The sequence below is a fragment of the Myotis yumanensis genome, unplaced genomic scaffold (assembly GCF_028538775.1).
Source record: "Myotis yumanensis isolate MYYU_CA2020_CCGP unplaced genomic scaffold, mMyoYum1.0.hap1 SCAF_5, whole genome shotgun sequence".
In the NCBI taxonomy this organism is placed as follows: Eukaryota; Metazoa; Chordata; class Mammalia; order Chiroptera; family Vespertilionidae; genus Myotis; species Myotis yumanensis.
This window is the reverse complement of record NW_027223756.1, coordinates 22130417-22146807: the sequence shown is the minus strand read 5'-3', so window position 1 is coordinate 22146807 and position 16391 is coordinate 22130417. Positions and strand designations below refer to the sequence as shown.

General features: G+C 43.1%; 1 pseudogene; it reads left to right on the top strand.

Moving 5' to 3' along the window:
- Positions 1 to 4094: 4094 nt before the first annotated feature.
- Positions 4095 to 4546, top strand: LOC139011616 (acyl carrier protein, mitochondrial pseudogene; annotated as a pseudogene).
- Positions 4547 to 16391: the final 11845 nt, after the last annotated feature.

Below are 16391 nucleotides of genomic sequence, written 5' to 3'. Positions count from 1 at the left end.
GCCCAGGAGCATCAACCAGAAATTGAATTAAGGGAAATTGTAATTAAGGACATAGGATGGTCTCAAGGAATTTGAAAAGAATGGAACAGCCATAGCCAATGAGCAATGTATGCAAGCATATCGAAGGAGTATGCCCCACAGACCTTAATTTACCCAGCAATCCCATTTCCAGAAATTCTCACTTTGAGCTAAATTGAGTTAATGCTAAGTGTTTCTGTATAGATGCTGGCCCCAAAATATCAGCTTTTATTGTTATTTGCTTGATATAGTTAGATTGTAAGATACATATTAGAAGGTGATAAAATATGAGGCTGAAAAGGTGGATGACCAGAGATCAGATCACAAAAGGTTGTAGAGGTTGCAAGGGAGTTGAGAATTTCTCCAGAGTAGGGAACACACAGAAGGATATCAAGCAAGCGTCTTTATCCCCTATGTTAAATGTGGCATACAACAAATAGTTACTACTTTCACTCAACTATAGAAAAATTGGCAAGAAGCTGAAATACATTTAGTGGATGTTTTTAGTTATCTCCAGTGTGACAACGCATCTACCGAATGCAATCTTTGGAATCTGCCTTTAATGAACAGCATATGTCGCAGGGGAGACATGAAATTCAGGTTCTATATGCTCTCCTTCAGCAATGACACTGAACTTCGCCTACTGTGGCTGCTCTAAGACAGCATCAGCAGAAGACAAGGACAAAGAGATATCAGAAGGATGTCATCTCCACACACTTGAGCCACAAGCTAGTTAACAGACACCAGAAGTGACTCAAAGGGTGTGTTAGTTCTGCTTCCTGCCCTCTGAGAACAACAGTTGATGGAGGCAAGACAGGGCAAGAAGTGGGTGGTGGCAGAGAAGGAAGCTGCATTTTGCTGATGGAAATAGCTTCCAATAAGGTCAAACCCACAAATACTAAATGGTTCGTCCCAAAAAGATGATTTCTAACCCTCGCTATGATAAAGGTCTCAGCATTCTTGCTTCAGTTTCTCTCCTTATTTCTGGATATAGTACAAAAATGAGTTGAGAACAAATGCCTTTGCGAGATGTTCTCCCTGGCAGTTTCTAAATGTCCTCACCCCAGAACCACAAAGGGCACAGGAGGAAATGAACATTGACTGAGCTCCTGCTAACCTGCTATTGGCTGAGTATTGGCCTTACATTGAACTTGGAAAGTGTCCAGTCTCTTCCCTACACTTCCCCCTCTCCACAGCCATCTGTCATTATCTCTCTAAAGCAGAAAGATTTTGAAGACAGCCAATGGCCAGATCGTTGCACAATGAGTATCTTTTGTTGTTATTGTTGTTGCCCCACATCTAGAATCCTGTAAGTGGCCTCCTGCATCCCCTGTTGGGATGCATTCCAATTGATATCTAACAAATTAAGCAACTCACTTTAAAAACGCACTGCTGAATCCACCGGCGGGGACATAGGTCCAACTGGAAGATCAAGAGATTGGACAGGGCTCCTGCACAGAGAGCGCCAGAACAGCATGTTCTGTCCCTTTCACTCCAGAGAAGTTGCAGGTGAGCCTCCTGGAAGGCAGCTGGGAAGTGAGGACAATGTGCAACTTATTAAAATTGTTGAGAAGGCTTTTCCCTCTGCATCTATTGTCGATGGGTCATGGCTGGGTACCAGGTGGCAGATAAGGATTCTCTAATATTCTTTCATAGAAAATAGTCTCCGTGTTCTCATAAGTCACAGAGGTCCTCAGAGGCTATGACCACTCGAGGGGGTTGTTTTGAAAACCTAACACACAATATAAATACGAGTGAGGTGATTATTTAAGACATATTGCTAGAAATGCTGTAAGCTAGAAGCCGAGAATGGCCTACTTTTTTTAATCCATCATTCCTTCTTCCTTAATAAACCTGATCCTGTTAGAGGAATCAGTATGCCCTGTTGCCAAACGACTTTTTCAAGCCTCACCTTGAGATAGGAGTAAGGTAACTAGGTTCTGGATAAGGCTATGAGGAGGGGTACTAACTTAGTTAGGAGCTTCCTTTGCTTTTTTCCCCTTCCTCTGTCTTCCTGCCTGGAATATAAACCTGATATATGGAGCCACAGTGGCCATGTTGCACCTTGAAGACAGAAGTCACATGTCAATGATGACAGAAATAAGGGATAGATTTTTAAAAGATTCCCAGGTGATTCTAATGTGCAGCCAAGGTTGAGAACCACTGTTCTAGGTGGTAAAATAAGAAAAGCAGGGCCAAAAAGATTTCAATCAAGATGTGAAAAAAAATTAAAAAGAACATAACATTTAAATTCTGTCGTTTTCAGGGCACACTGAATTATCTGTGGGGAGGAACTTACTAGGTAAGATGTGCCAAGTGGCTAGTGGAGAGGAATTTCTTGTAAGAGAAAGCCGTAAGAGTCCAGCAGATTTAACCTGTGGCTTGCAAACACTTTGCCCTTTATGGAGATTACAAACCTGCATTATTTATCACCATTGAGTTTGCCTACCATATACGAGAATCGACTGATCCTTGGAAAGTGTTTCTCTTGTGGGACCTGGGAGACCTCTGAATCCATTTCATGAAAAATGAAAGGAGACAGCATAACAAGTTCAAGTTCATTTATGTCAACATCAATGCCAGTTTCTCCAGAAGAGGCAGGAAAAAGACCAGCAGAGAGGAAGGTAATAAAAAGCTCTTGGCTCTGCTTTCCTAATTACCCCTAATCCAATAAAGAGCTGGGCCTCTTACAAATGCTAATTAAGTAAGCCCCCTACCAGTCAAGTGATAAATCCAGGAAGAGCCCTCCCTGGTAAAAGTATAGACAGTGACAGAGCAGGGCAAGCTGGAAATAGACATCTGAGTAAGCAGTCAGTGTTTGAAGTCCTGGAGGGTCAGCTGGGCAGGGAAAAGCACGACTAGGCCTGTGAAAACAAGGAGAATCCTGTATGGAGTTGGGAAACTAGAAATCGGCGGGTGTGAAACCAGTGCCGATCTCTTCACACTACCCGCCATCCAGTTTTCAGCTTCTACCTCGAAATGGAATAAGCAGTTTGCACCCTGATGCCAGAATTTTTGACCTCCCGGAGCGCTTCCAAATTCCACCTGTGGCCTCTTTCAACCACCAGTAAGTAGCACACCCACTTGCCAGAAAGTCTCACCTCTTGGTGCTGTCCTGTTTTCATGCTTCCCAAATTGTGTTCTGCTGAATCGGCCCTGATGCTCTGGGTTGCGAATAAAAGAAAATTCAACTCAAAGTAGCTTAAAAGGCACAGGGAATGTCTCATTTCTGGTTCCCTCACTGCAAAGTTCAAAGGTCTGTCAACTTCAGGCATTGATTTAAGATTAGGGCTCTGGTTCCATTTCTCTGCAGTTTTCTTGGTGTTATTCTTATTTGTTTGTTTTGTCCTCTGACCGGTTTCTATCATACAGTAACAAAATGCTACATCAGTTCCTGGTGACACCACCATCTATCACAGCATCCAAAGAAAGAGTGCCTCTTCCGCCAGATGAATGAAAAATGCCTTGAGCTTCACCTGTAACAGACAAAACGAGGTTAGGCACACACTCTTGCAAAATGTTCACTCAGACCCAAGAAACGGTGTATGAATCAGCCTACGCTAAGCTGTGCTGGGGTGACAAATGACCCTAAAAACCCCAGTGGTTTGCAAAGCCACCACCATTTATTTTTCGTTCAACTTGCACATAGGCTGTTAGAAAACAAGTGAGGCTTCATCCATGTCCTCTTCATTCTGGGAGTAAGACCAAAGGAGCACACGTTTCTAGGGCATGTTAATCTGTGGCGAGGGAAAAGGATGATGACAGAACCACATGGTGGCTCTTAAAATTTCCACTTGGAAGTGGCCCATGTAATTTCCACCCACATGTTGAAGGGCAAAGAAAGTCATTGCCTCAGCCTGCTGCCAGCAGGATGGGAAGTAAAATCCTTCTGTAGGAGAGTCCAGATGGAATGAGCTTGATATAGTTTGAATCTAATCTACTATTGCAAATGCTATATGATGATTGATTTAAACTGAGATGCTCATCTCTGACCCAGTTATTAGGCAAGGTAATGGATAGGATTGAACTTTTGGGTTTATATCAATCAAATCTTACTCCTTGGGGTCAGCGTAGCCATGGCGGCTCGTGTCCTTTCCACCTGTGTCCACTGCCTACCTGCGGCCTTGGTGTTGCTGCCCAGCTTCCCATGCTGGCCACAGCCTGGCCGCTCAGCACCACGGTGCGCCCCACAGGAACCCAGTGAGGCCCAGGGCTCCCAGCTCGGCGCTGGTGCAGGAAGCAGGCAGTAACACAGCTGTGCCACCACTATAGTGATGCGCCCTCTCATGTTAGAGGGGATCAAGGACGGTGTTCTTTATGTCTTGACACTATGACAGGATTGGCCCAGAGCTGCTCTCAGTAAGTTCCCATTTTATGAGAGACCTGGGCTTAGACAGTTTGGACCAAGTGAGGATTATCATGGCTCTGGAGGACAAACTTGGGTTTGAAATTCCTGATATAGATGCAGATAAATTGCCCACAAGAAATTGTAGATTACATTGCAGATAAGAAGGTTATGTATGAATAGAGTATGAGACCCTTTTCTTCACCAAGAGGAGACGCAAAGATACAGGCGAGTGTCTGGCCACCAGAACGTGTTTTGGCATCATTGCTGACATCGACAGAGCAATTCTGTTTACGCTTGTATTTAAATTGTCTAAGTGTTTGTGCCCTTTGAAAATAAATCTATAAAACAACAACAACAGCAACAACAACAACAAAACCATAACAAAAGCCTACTCCTCTAAGTGGGAATGGAATCAACCACATTTAGACCACATGGTCTACATCACCTACCGATAGACAGGACAGTGTGGGTCCTCATTTTACAGATGAGAAAACGGAAGCTTACCTCTTTCAGATCATAGAGCCAGAATTCAAAGCCAAGTCATCTAAATTGATATTCCATGTTTTCCATTGTACTAATGACTTTGAATTTGGTACTGCTCTATCCAACATTCACTTGACTATTAACATGCGCAGAAGTCATATTGGAGATTCACTATTTTTATAAAATAATTCATAGGTGTAAAATCTGAAAAGTCTTATAATTTGGAGACAAAGTCATAAAAGGGCACATTTCATCTAGGAAACATGCAGCCTCAACAACGCATTCAGAAATACAGTGCACCACTTTCCAAGAGATCAGCTTGACAATATCTAGCAAAAGCCTTAAAATACGCACATTGATTGGCCCAGCGATTCCACATGTAGAAAACTTACCTTCTGAAAATAACCACGGGTGAGTGGAAATGTCAATAAAAAAAAAACAAGGACCTTCATTGCAGCAAAATTTCTAACCTAAAAATCCTAAATATTCAACACAATGGGATTCGTTAAGTGAACAGGGATGATGCACTGATCATACTACTATACAGCTATTTAAAAAGTCTCATGCCTAAGTATTTAATTGCACAGATTTTTAAGTTGTTTATCAAAAGTAAATTATCAGATGCTATGTACAATATGTTTCTATATATATATATATGTGGAATTATAGAAGATTTGGGTGTTTTCTTTATGTTTACATTCAAATTTTCTACATCAAATGTGTATGGCTGATACACTAAGAAGTAAACAATGCAATTTTCTTTTTTACTGAGTCACCCTCCAAAACTAAAGCAAAGGGAAGCCCCGTGAAGCAGATGAGATTACCATCTGCAGAAGTAATCATAAGCTCTAAGAATGTGTTGCTGATTAGTCGAGGGTGTCTCTTGTGTATGACAGAGGAGGTTAAAATATAAATCAAGCAAGATAACCCATGACATGTGGTTCTGTGACAGCCCAAGAAAATGAGAAATTTATGATTAAGAATGGTCAATGTGACTCTAGGACTGCCCACTGGGGAGGGTGGTCATTTCAATTACCCTCATCAGAGAGTGAGGCAGAATTTTACCCAGAGAGAAGATGACAATTCATCTAAATGTTCCAGCTTAGCGCTTAAAAATGTCAGCTTCCTTTCATTTTAATCCTTTACTGACCCAGCTCTCATTTTCTCTTTCATCAGGAAGCAATGCCCCATGTCAATGACACACGTTACTTTTCCTGATTGGATGAACTCCCATTGCAGGAGGCTTTTGGAATGAATTCTGGTCTATATTGCCAGCTGGGGGGTGAAGGGGAACTTTACCAGTGCCATTGTGATTGCCAAGGTCATTTCAACCCAGGGTGAGTTAATCCCATTAAATGGCTTCTTTATTTTTAGTAACATTTCCATTTCTTTCTCTACCTGCAAAATTCCTCGTGCAATCAGATGTTTCAGCCAATGTTTCAAAATTTTATCCTCGAGTTCCTTAAAACTTGCGTCTGCCCAGCAATTTAAGTGTTTTACTGAGCATTATAGAAAGAAAAATCAAAAGTGTGCTTCCTCCATAATTTGACCAGGCTCCCACCTCTATTGCAGGATCAGTCTCCTTTAGGATAACCACAGTTCCAGAGCACAGCATTTGTATGTACATCATTGTGCCTTTGCTCAGACCCTCCGTTAAGTCCGGAACCCTTCCACACCATACGTGACAGAGAGAAGCACTGAGATTGTGCTGGGTGCCAGCACATACTTGTCAAGAATGTTTTTAAAGGAAAAATGGAGTGAAGGAAGTCTGTGTCTCCAGATATCTATCTCTTCATTGTTGAGCTTCAGAGGAAATTCTGGCCCCAGACCATTTCTGGTGTATCTGTCACATATATTCCTTTTCTACAATACAGAGACTCAGTTTTGAAATGTTAATACACTTCTGGAGTTCATCCAAGGGTAATAAAATCTTTCAGTTGAAAATATCACAAACCATTTGAACTGGGATCAGGAAGATGGGAAATGTAGGGCTGGAAGGGTCAACAAAGAGGAGTGTCCCAGGCTAGGTGAGGCGCTGGTCCCTCAGAGGTGGGGTTAGAGCTAGCTGAACCAGCCTCAGCAGGCTCAGGTCTCAAAGCTGCTGATGCAGAGAGTTGGGCCCTATAGCAAGAGTCTATGCACAGGGAATATTCTACATCATGTGAAAGGTGGCATCAGAGCCCCAAGCAGGTCTGTTACGTGTGAAGCAGGACTCTAGTAGGCTAAAAGGAGCCAAACGAAGGAGAAATCAGGCAGGTGGAGAGATTGGAACTCATGTTGGGCTCTGGAGCTGGCGGGAACACAGTAATAAGCTCATAAAAACACAAGTTTTTCTCCAGATTGTGTGAGAGATGGCTGGGAAAGGATAAATATAACAAGGGAAAGGGCCTGGGGGGCTTTCGGGCAGGAGGGGAGGAGACTGCTGGGCACAAATAGCCCACCCTCAGCATTCAAGATGGCGGCGAACGTTTCAACTGTGCCCTTTGAGGACCCCAGAAGGTCCTGCATATCCTTGGCAGATCACAGCCTCGATGATGCTGTAATCAACTCTAAGTTGCACAAAAGCAAGAGCTACTCCTGGGAGCTAAATGAGATTTCGAGGCAGTGACTGGGACTCTACCCTCAGAAAGCCTGGGTTATAATCCAAGCTCTGCCCTTGCTGCCTCCAGGACCTGGAGACATGGTTTTCAATGAGTTATTTATTCCATTTGCTTTATCTAAGATATAGAAATAAAAAGTATTTAGCACATACAGTTGTAAGGGCTAGGATAAGGTAATCCATGAAAAAACACAGAGAACAGTACTTGGCACATAATAAATGCTCAGTAAATGTACTGTGGAGTAGTAGTGGCGATATTAGGAGTAAAAGGTAATGTATATAAAGATATGATGCAAAGTCTGGCACATAGTAGGCCCTCAGTTTGGGATAGCTATTATTACTCTGGCTTTCCCTGCCTTTTAGGACCAACTCAAAACTGTGTCCACCCCTGACCCCTGCCCCAGTTCTAACCCCTCACTGTAACAGGAACTCCCTCCTCTTGGCTGCTGGAAAGAAAATCTCATCACAAATTTATTCTGACCCAGAGAGACACCCCCAGAAATTCGGTGAAGTCAGCCCAGGAGGTTTCTGGAAGCTAGTGATGGGAATCTCTTAATTAAGAGTATTAATCAAATGCCTCCTAAATTTCTGTACTTTGTTGCTTTCCCATGTGACCACATGCACTCAGAGCCAGTTCCTTTCCTTGGCACAGATCTTGACACCTGCTATTCTTAGAGTTGTTTGATCTGAGACATAATAGCTTACTGGCTTGTTGTACAAGAAAAGCAGCATTTAGCCAGTGGAAGGGAGAAGTGGTAGGCAGTAGTGAGCCAGAATGAAGTCATGAAGCCCCAAATTGGGACTTAGCGTGGCTGGAGGAAGGCAGGAAGGAAAGAATGCAGACAGCAGGGAAGCAAGAGTCACCGTAGGCTTCGGGGGGGATAAATATTAGACCAGAGACCGGAGAATACAACTGATGACCTTTGCCATCTCTTAGTGTAGGGGCCATCACATGCTAGACAAGGTGCCAGGCGTGACCTCATGTCATCCTCACAACAGAACTGCAAGGGCTGCTGTTTGGGTGAGTAACTCTCTCACCTGGTTCCCAAACACAATGCTACAAAGCGCTGCGCACTGAGAAGCACCCCTCCTATCTCTGTCCCCATCAGCCCCATTCCCACTCTTACCCTTTGTAAGTAACCACTTTGATTTGTCCCTTGTTTTTTTCCATCTGTGGTATTGTTGTTTTTTAGTTTTTGAAGATGCAAAATAAAAAAATATATACATTCTTCTGTTTACCCAAGGGAAATAGTATTGCCCGCTCTCCTTACACATAAGGAAACCACAGTTTATTGAAGTTGACTGACTCTTCCTCTGGGCTGACCTATATGGTCAAGAACCCATGTCTCCTGGGGCCATTGCTGGCTGCAGGATCCAACCTGAAGGTCAAGGCTGTAAGTGACTCTTGAGCCTGAATTCAAGGTTCCTGATTGAGTTAGCAGATCTGAAGGTTTGAAAAATGCAGTGCTTTTGTCCAATGGTCCTAACAAATCCACTCTGATCATCACTCCCCATCATCTCTCACTCTGGACCACTGCTCTGAGCCCCTGGCTGGCATCTCTCGCCATCTCACAAATGTCTCTAAAGCTCTCATTATAAGATTTTCTCAAAGGACACAGCCCCAAGGTCATGGCCTCTATCTTAGCATAGCCCAGGCTAGGAGGACACAGGCCCTGTCCTAATGCTCCGCAGGCCAGGGCCTGCCAGCTGTGATGTCTGATCAAACACCACTGAGGTCATGAGAATAGTGCAAAGAAAAGAAACATTTTACACTGGCTATTTGATGCACAATTCCTAGGATCCTAGATCTGGGATTAGTTTCCCTTCCTCTACACACAGCTGTAGTTCAAGGGCTGGCTCACCAACCCCAGTGGGGTTTTGTTGAATTTTTTCCTTTACCCCTTGAGTCTAAGCTCTTCCTCCCTTCCACCCCAGAGAAAGGAGGAAGTAAAGCCTCCCTACTAACCTAAGAAGACATTCTAATTCAATTCTTCACCAGAATGGATCACAATAAGAATATACCTCCCCCACCGTGCCGGGTCTAAACAAGGCAATTCCAAGGGAGAAAGTACATGTTTCCTTATATGCTTACCTAGTCTTAAAAGATGTGTGTGTGGAGGGGGGAACACTGAACACTTCAACCCCCAATAAACTGAATCACACCTTCTACAGCTCATGTTTATACCTCATCTTAGGGGAAAGATCAGATCTGCCCTCTGCCTATTGAAAGGAATCTGTCTTGTGATAACCTAATAACAATATTTAAGCCACATATTGCCCAAGGAAAAAAATCAGCGATTTTCAAATAAACATGTATGTGAAAAACAAAACAAAGCAAAACAAACAACGCCTTTGTAAGGACACAGTCCTATGAAAGGTACTCCCAGTTTGTGTTACTGAGAGAGTCCAATCATTGGATGTGCAGTCTTTGGCAGGGTTGGAGTGATGTTAGACGTTCAGGGCTCCCCTGAGTATCATAAGGGGGCATTTGTCTTACGTGTGTGTGAATAAACAGCTCACCAAAGACAGAGGCTAAAAATGCAGCCCAAGAAGGAAAAACAAGCGTCGAATTCTCCGGTGAAGCATTATGCACGATAGAAGGAGGAATTTGATGAGCAACAGGCTGAAAGTTCATGTTGGAAAATGGTGCTCTCGGTGGCAAGACCCAGTCTAAGAGACAAATGGAGCCCCCGCTGCCAGCAGAGGCAGGTTTCCATCATTTTTGTTGTAAAGAGGCTTATCCTTGGGCCACAAAAGTCTCCATCCCCGTCGTGATTCAGAACGCCACAGGGAGCTGCCAGCAGCCAGGCTGAAGGGAGGACTGTGATTGATTTCTTGTGGCCTTGGATCTTTGGGGGATGCGATCCTGAAAACGCAGTCCCAGCAGCAAGAGCTCGCCCTGTCTGTGAGGCTGAGGAAGCCCAGGGACCCGGGGAGGTGGGGGCTCCATTTCAGGTCTTTGTTGTTTACAAGCTGGTGGCTGTAACTCGAACAAGCTGTTCCACCTCTCTGTACAGAAGCTGGAAAACAGCACAATGAACTAAGGATCGGGGTTGTGGTTTAGTAGTTTGCAAACATAGAGGACTAGGGGAATTGGCAGGCGTCAGCTCCCAATGGGGGATGGATGCAGGTGGCAAGAGAAAGAAACATGGGCTTCATCTTGCACATAAGTAGCAGCTCCTGCCTGCCAGATAATCCTGGCTCCATTCCCCTCCCAGCTTTCCCATTGCACACTTTTTGCAAAAGTTTAAACGAACTCCATATAACTCATTGGACAATGGTTAACTATTTACTTATGGAACCATTTCAAGTTGTGGCCATGGCCTGCCCTCTAGCGCTCAGAACATTGAAATGCCTCTTCTAAAATTGGTTTTGAACATCATGATCATTTGTAATAGTTGGGTGACCTCTGCTGACATATGTATCGTGTTTTAGAATGTCAAGCTAAAAGAGACTTTAACATTGATCTAGTCTATCTCTTTTCAAAATTCAATTCATACAAAACTGTACCTGATTCTTTAATATTATTTGTATTAATTTCAAGTGCACAGCTTAGTAGTTAGATAATTAAAGATAATTATATACTTTACAAAGTGCTCCCCCGATATTTCTTGTATGTACCTGGCACTATGCATAGCTATTAGAATATTATTGACTATATTCCCTATGCTGTACTTTACATCCCTGTGACTATTTTCTAACTGCCGATCTGTACTTCTTAACCCCTTCACCTTTTTCACCCAGTTCCCCAGCCCTCCTTCCTTCTGGCAACCATCAGATTGTATCTATGAGTGTTTCTGTTTTATTTGTTTGTTTACCTTGTTCTTTAGATAATGTTGAGTGTAAACTGTAATTTAAAAATAAAATTTAAAACATTTTACTTGACTCTTACTTTAACACCCAGCTTTCACAGAAAGATAGCAGAATAAAACAAGATCACAGAAACATCTCACATCTGATGAAATGGTTATTTTTTTTAAGGCCAATCATTCATCAGCAGCAACCAGAGGGGAAAGGGATACTATTTGATCCATAATCTCTTAGGTTTGGCAGCCCTGGAATGAAAGAGATTCAGATGTGACTGAGTGCAGCTCCCAAGGCCACCCCACCGCCCCAAAGCAGAGTTAGTCAACAAACTAGGGAATTCAAAACGCTACTCTCTAATTGAAGAACAAATAGCTACATTCAGTTCTCAAATCATACCCTGGAGGAGGGAAGACAAAATGGTCCCAGATAAAAGCGGGAAGGGTGTTTAAGAAGGTCCATCCACCCCATTTCAGAGAAACTATAGACACAGCTGCTCCTTAAAGTTGAGCAAAATGAAAATAAATGCTGCGAATCTACCGCAACAAAAATGAGGGAGGCAGCAGGCAAGAAAGAGACAAAATAAACAAGCAAAAAGCCCATGGGAAGAAAATAAAATCCAAAGGAGACATGCTGATTCTCTTTGAGTGTTGGAAGGATGTTGAGTAGAAAAGATTCATGAAGAATGTGAATTCAAAAAGACAAGATCTCAAAGAAAAATTATAAAATAATTGACTAAGATGAAAGCAGAGCTAAGGAAAAAATTGAGGAACAAAACAGCGTTGGTATAGATCTAATAAATCATAAGTGGCAAAGGAGAGACAAATGGGGCTGAAAATGGAATGGAGAGGTAACCGGGATAATCATAGAAAATGCGGAATGAAAAGCCAACGCGATTAAAGTAAAGATGAAAGATACTGAGACAAACCATTATTCAACATGAGAACAACGGGCATCCTTAGAGTATAAAGGAAAACAACAAAGAATTCAAAGATATAACCTAGGAAGAATGTCCTGAAAGGAAAAAATGCATTCATAAGTAAGAAGGGTTAGGTCAGGAAAATTTCATACAGAATGATCAAAATCGAAAGATATTTCCTGGTTAATATGATAAATGTGAAGGATAAAAAAAAAAAAATCCTTCAGACATTCAGGGACCCAAAGGCCAGTCAGCCTGGTGAAGGGAAGAAGTCAGGTGGGTTTAAGCTTCTCCATGGCAACTCCAATGCCCAGAGACCATGGAGCAGGGACCACAACCCTCTGAGAGAAACAAGGGGACCCGAGACTATTACGCCAAGTCAGGTGTTATCAAGTCTGCAAATACAAGAAAGAGCTTTTCTGAGATGAAAGAGTTCAAGAAATAGAAAACTCACGAACTCCTTTTAAAGCAAAAACAAACGAAACTATTTGACAAATCATCCCTGTTGAACAAGAGTTGAATAATAATGAAAAGCTCATGAATGAAAAAACTATGAGAAAAATAAAACTAGTGTGAAATATTGCTGTCGTCTGAATGTTTTCTTGCGCCTAAAATTCACATGTTGAAATCCTAACCCCCAAGGTGATGGTGCTAGGAGGTGGGACCTTTGAGAGGTGCTTAGGTCAGGAGGGTGGGGCCCTTATGAATGGAATTAGCATTCTATAGAAGAGACCCCAGAGCAATCCCTCACCCCTTCCTCCACGTGTGGTTGCAGTGACCATGCGGCTGTCCAGGAAGTGGGCCCTCACTATACACCGAACTGACACAGCCATGATCTTGGACTTCCCAACCTCCAGAGCTGAGAGCAATAAATGTTGGTTGTTACAAGTCTCATGTGATAGCAGCCCAAATGAACTAAGATAAGCAAAAAGTTTTCAAATTTCACAGCTAAGGCTAATCACATAAAGTTAGCACGGAAGAATATACATATCATAAGCCCTAATAAGGAAAATAATATTAGCAAAATCTGGGAAAATGAGGGGGAAGGAAGGCTAAGCACAGTAATTTTCTTATTTTTAGTAGGTGGGTCAGCAAACTATAGCCTTTGGCCAAATCCAGCCCATGACCTGCTTCTGTTTATTCCATTTCCAACCCAGCTTCAGCTCCTTCTCTCCACCTCAAATGTCTATATGTGTCTTTTGGAAATGTGGTTGGGGAATTTCTGTACATTCCATAATCAAGAGATTCCTTCCTCACTCCCTAGAAGACCTGCCTTCAAAAGAGGGTTAAAGAGAATTTGAAATCACAGGGGGCGCCCTCCTCCATGTTTGTGGGGTTATAAGGCAACATCCCTGCCCCCTGTGGTACCTGCCCAGCCCCATTACTCAGCAGTTGTGTGAAATGCAGTCTAAACTGAATGCTTCTGAGACTCAGTTTCTCTACCTCCCACCCTGCCCACCGCCAATCCACCCTTCACACTGCAGAGCAGATCATGCCCTCTCTCTCCCACCAGCAACCCTTCCGTGACTTCCCGTTGCCCTCAGGACCCATGCTAAATTCCTAAACCAAGACTGACAGGCCCTGCTCCTGTCATCTCATTCCACACGTCACATCCCAGCCTATGATCCAGCACACTGGCTTTGTGTCAATACCTAGGACACATTAAGCTCTTTCCCACCCCTGGGCCTCCGCACTTGCTCTTTTTTCAGCTGCGCTCTTGCCTTTCCTGAGCTCTTTTGCATTAAGGAACCCTTTTCAGTGTTTAACCAGGATAACTCTCACCTCCTCAGAACGGCCCTCCCTGACCCTATCAAAAATCCCTCCCACTTTATTTTCTACCACAACACCTTGTGGTCTTACTTTCATTTATCACAGTCTGTGATTGTTTTATTTGTTTAATTGCTTTTTGCCTGTCCCTCCCACTAGAGCCTAATTTCCATGGGAGTGGGGACCTGCCTGTCTCCTTGATTGTCATATATTTAGCATCTAGCCTACAATACTTGGCACTTAGTAAGCACCCAGTATTTGTCAAATTAATGAATGAATGGATTTGCAAAATATGTATACTGGTTGCTCCCTCAAGGCTGTTATAAACATTAAAAAATGTGAAACCCTTGTTTTCGGGGGTGAATTCAAAATTCAAAATTTGTATGTTGACGTTTTAACCCTAGTACCTCGGAATGTGACTATATTTGGAGATAGTGGCTGGCCTTTAAAGAAGTGATTAAGCGAAAATGAGGCCTTCATATGGACCCTAATCCAATCTGATGAAAGTCCTTATAAGAAAAGGAAAGTTGGACAGAGAGAGACACCAGGAATGCACACACTGAGGAAAGACCATGTGACCATGTGAGTTCTTCTTACAGAAGGCGGCTGTCTGCAAGCCAAGGAGAGAGGCCTTGGAGGAAACCAAAACTGCCAACACTTTGCTCTTGGACTTCTAACCTCCAAAACTGTGATAACATAAATTTCTGTTGTTCTAGCCACCCAGTCTGTGGTATTATGTTATGGTGGCCCTAGCAAACGAATACAGCAAACTATAAATTCAACAGCATTAAGCATAAGTAACAACTTAATATTTCAAAGAAAAATGGCTAGGTACTGACGAGGGATCAAAATAGCAAGTGGTTCAAGCTATTGATTTGAAGCAACAGAATTTGAGGAGCTAATTTCTGAGGCCAGAAAAGCAGGGAGGACTTCATAATTTATGGGGTTCAAGGGCAAAAGGAAAATGTGGGCCCCCTTTGTTCATAACACAGGAAAAAACATGTCATTAAATATACTAAAATATAAAGCTTTCTCTTTTTTCTTTCAAGTTAAGAATTGTCTCCCCACCTTATGGTGTTTTATATTTGTTATTTGGTCCTGATCTAAGAATAATTTAAGATTATGAGCATGAATTTTACCATTCGTCTTTATGTTGTGCAATGTTAGTGTTAAGGGCAAATATGAGCATTGAACTCGATTGCAGAATCACTGAAATTGCACAGTTGTGTTTTGTAGCTCACACACACGTATGGATATCCTTGTTACCAGAACAGCACAAATGCTGCAAAAATAAATAGCTCAATTGTTTTTATTTCACTTCTTGATCTGTGCATATCCTACCTACATGGCCCGCCTTTGCCTCACTGATGAGCAAGGAAGAACCGAGAGACAAAGGAATTACTGGTTTCCCTATCTTTCCCTTTCCTCCCATGTTACAATTTCAGCCTAAGTGTTGGCTAATTCATGGAAGTAGCATGAATAAGGATGTGATGGGGGATCCTTAGTCATTTGCGTTTCTTAGAATGCCATTGCCTTCTCCTGTGTTCCAAGCAGGTTCTGATTTGAACAGAAGCGTGGCCTCTCGGTGGCAAATGTAACACACTCACCTTGTACTCACTCTGAGTCTCGCTGAACTTCATGCATCGTAGGTGCAGCTGAATTCTGTGCTCAGGGGCATCGTGAATGCTCCATGGGAGTCTGTGTCCGTTATTATAAGCATCTCCTCTGTTCCCAGGCATGTTCCATTGTCCCACTGGACTTCACTGACAAAACACAAGTTTCAAGATAAAACCATTAAGACTTTCAAGATGGCACAGCGAAGCAGAGACCCTGAGTCTCTGTGCAAGTGCACAGAATGCAAAAAGGGAAAGGGAAGCCACTATTCAAGAGCAAAGAAATTAAGTGGGCCCTGGGCTGATTGCAGGCCAATTCCCCAGCAACAAGCATGCTTCGGAGATCCTTCCTGTAAAGACGCGCCAAGTTCAGTGTCCCAGTGTCCAGCCCTTAGGGGGAGAGACAGGACTCAGCAATGGCTTGCAATGAATTTTCACTCTTGGTGTATAGTCCCCCAGGTCTAGTGAGCTTCGTGAGAGAGACTGAGAACCTACAAAACACAAAACCCGGGAACTGTTCCCAATCTTCTTTGGGAACTCACCCTGTTTCTAAGGTAAGAAGTATCTGGACCCGTGAGTCCCAGGAGAACATCATCGCTTTAACAAGGCAGAGCCCGGATGGGTGCCTTGCTGAGACCACAAAGAGGTGGCTGGAGACAGCCAGGTGCGTGGAATCCTGAGCTGGACACCTGGAGACCCCCATCAGAGATCAGCTCTGATAGTAAGCATGTGACCTTAGTCAACTCAGAATCTCATTTCTGTCTTTTGCAAAACAAGAGAGTTGGATGTGATGCTTCCCCAAGGGCCCAGACTGAGCTAAAAATAACCAGAACCAGCAAA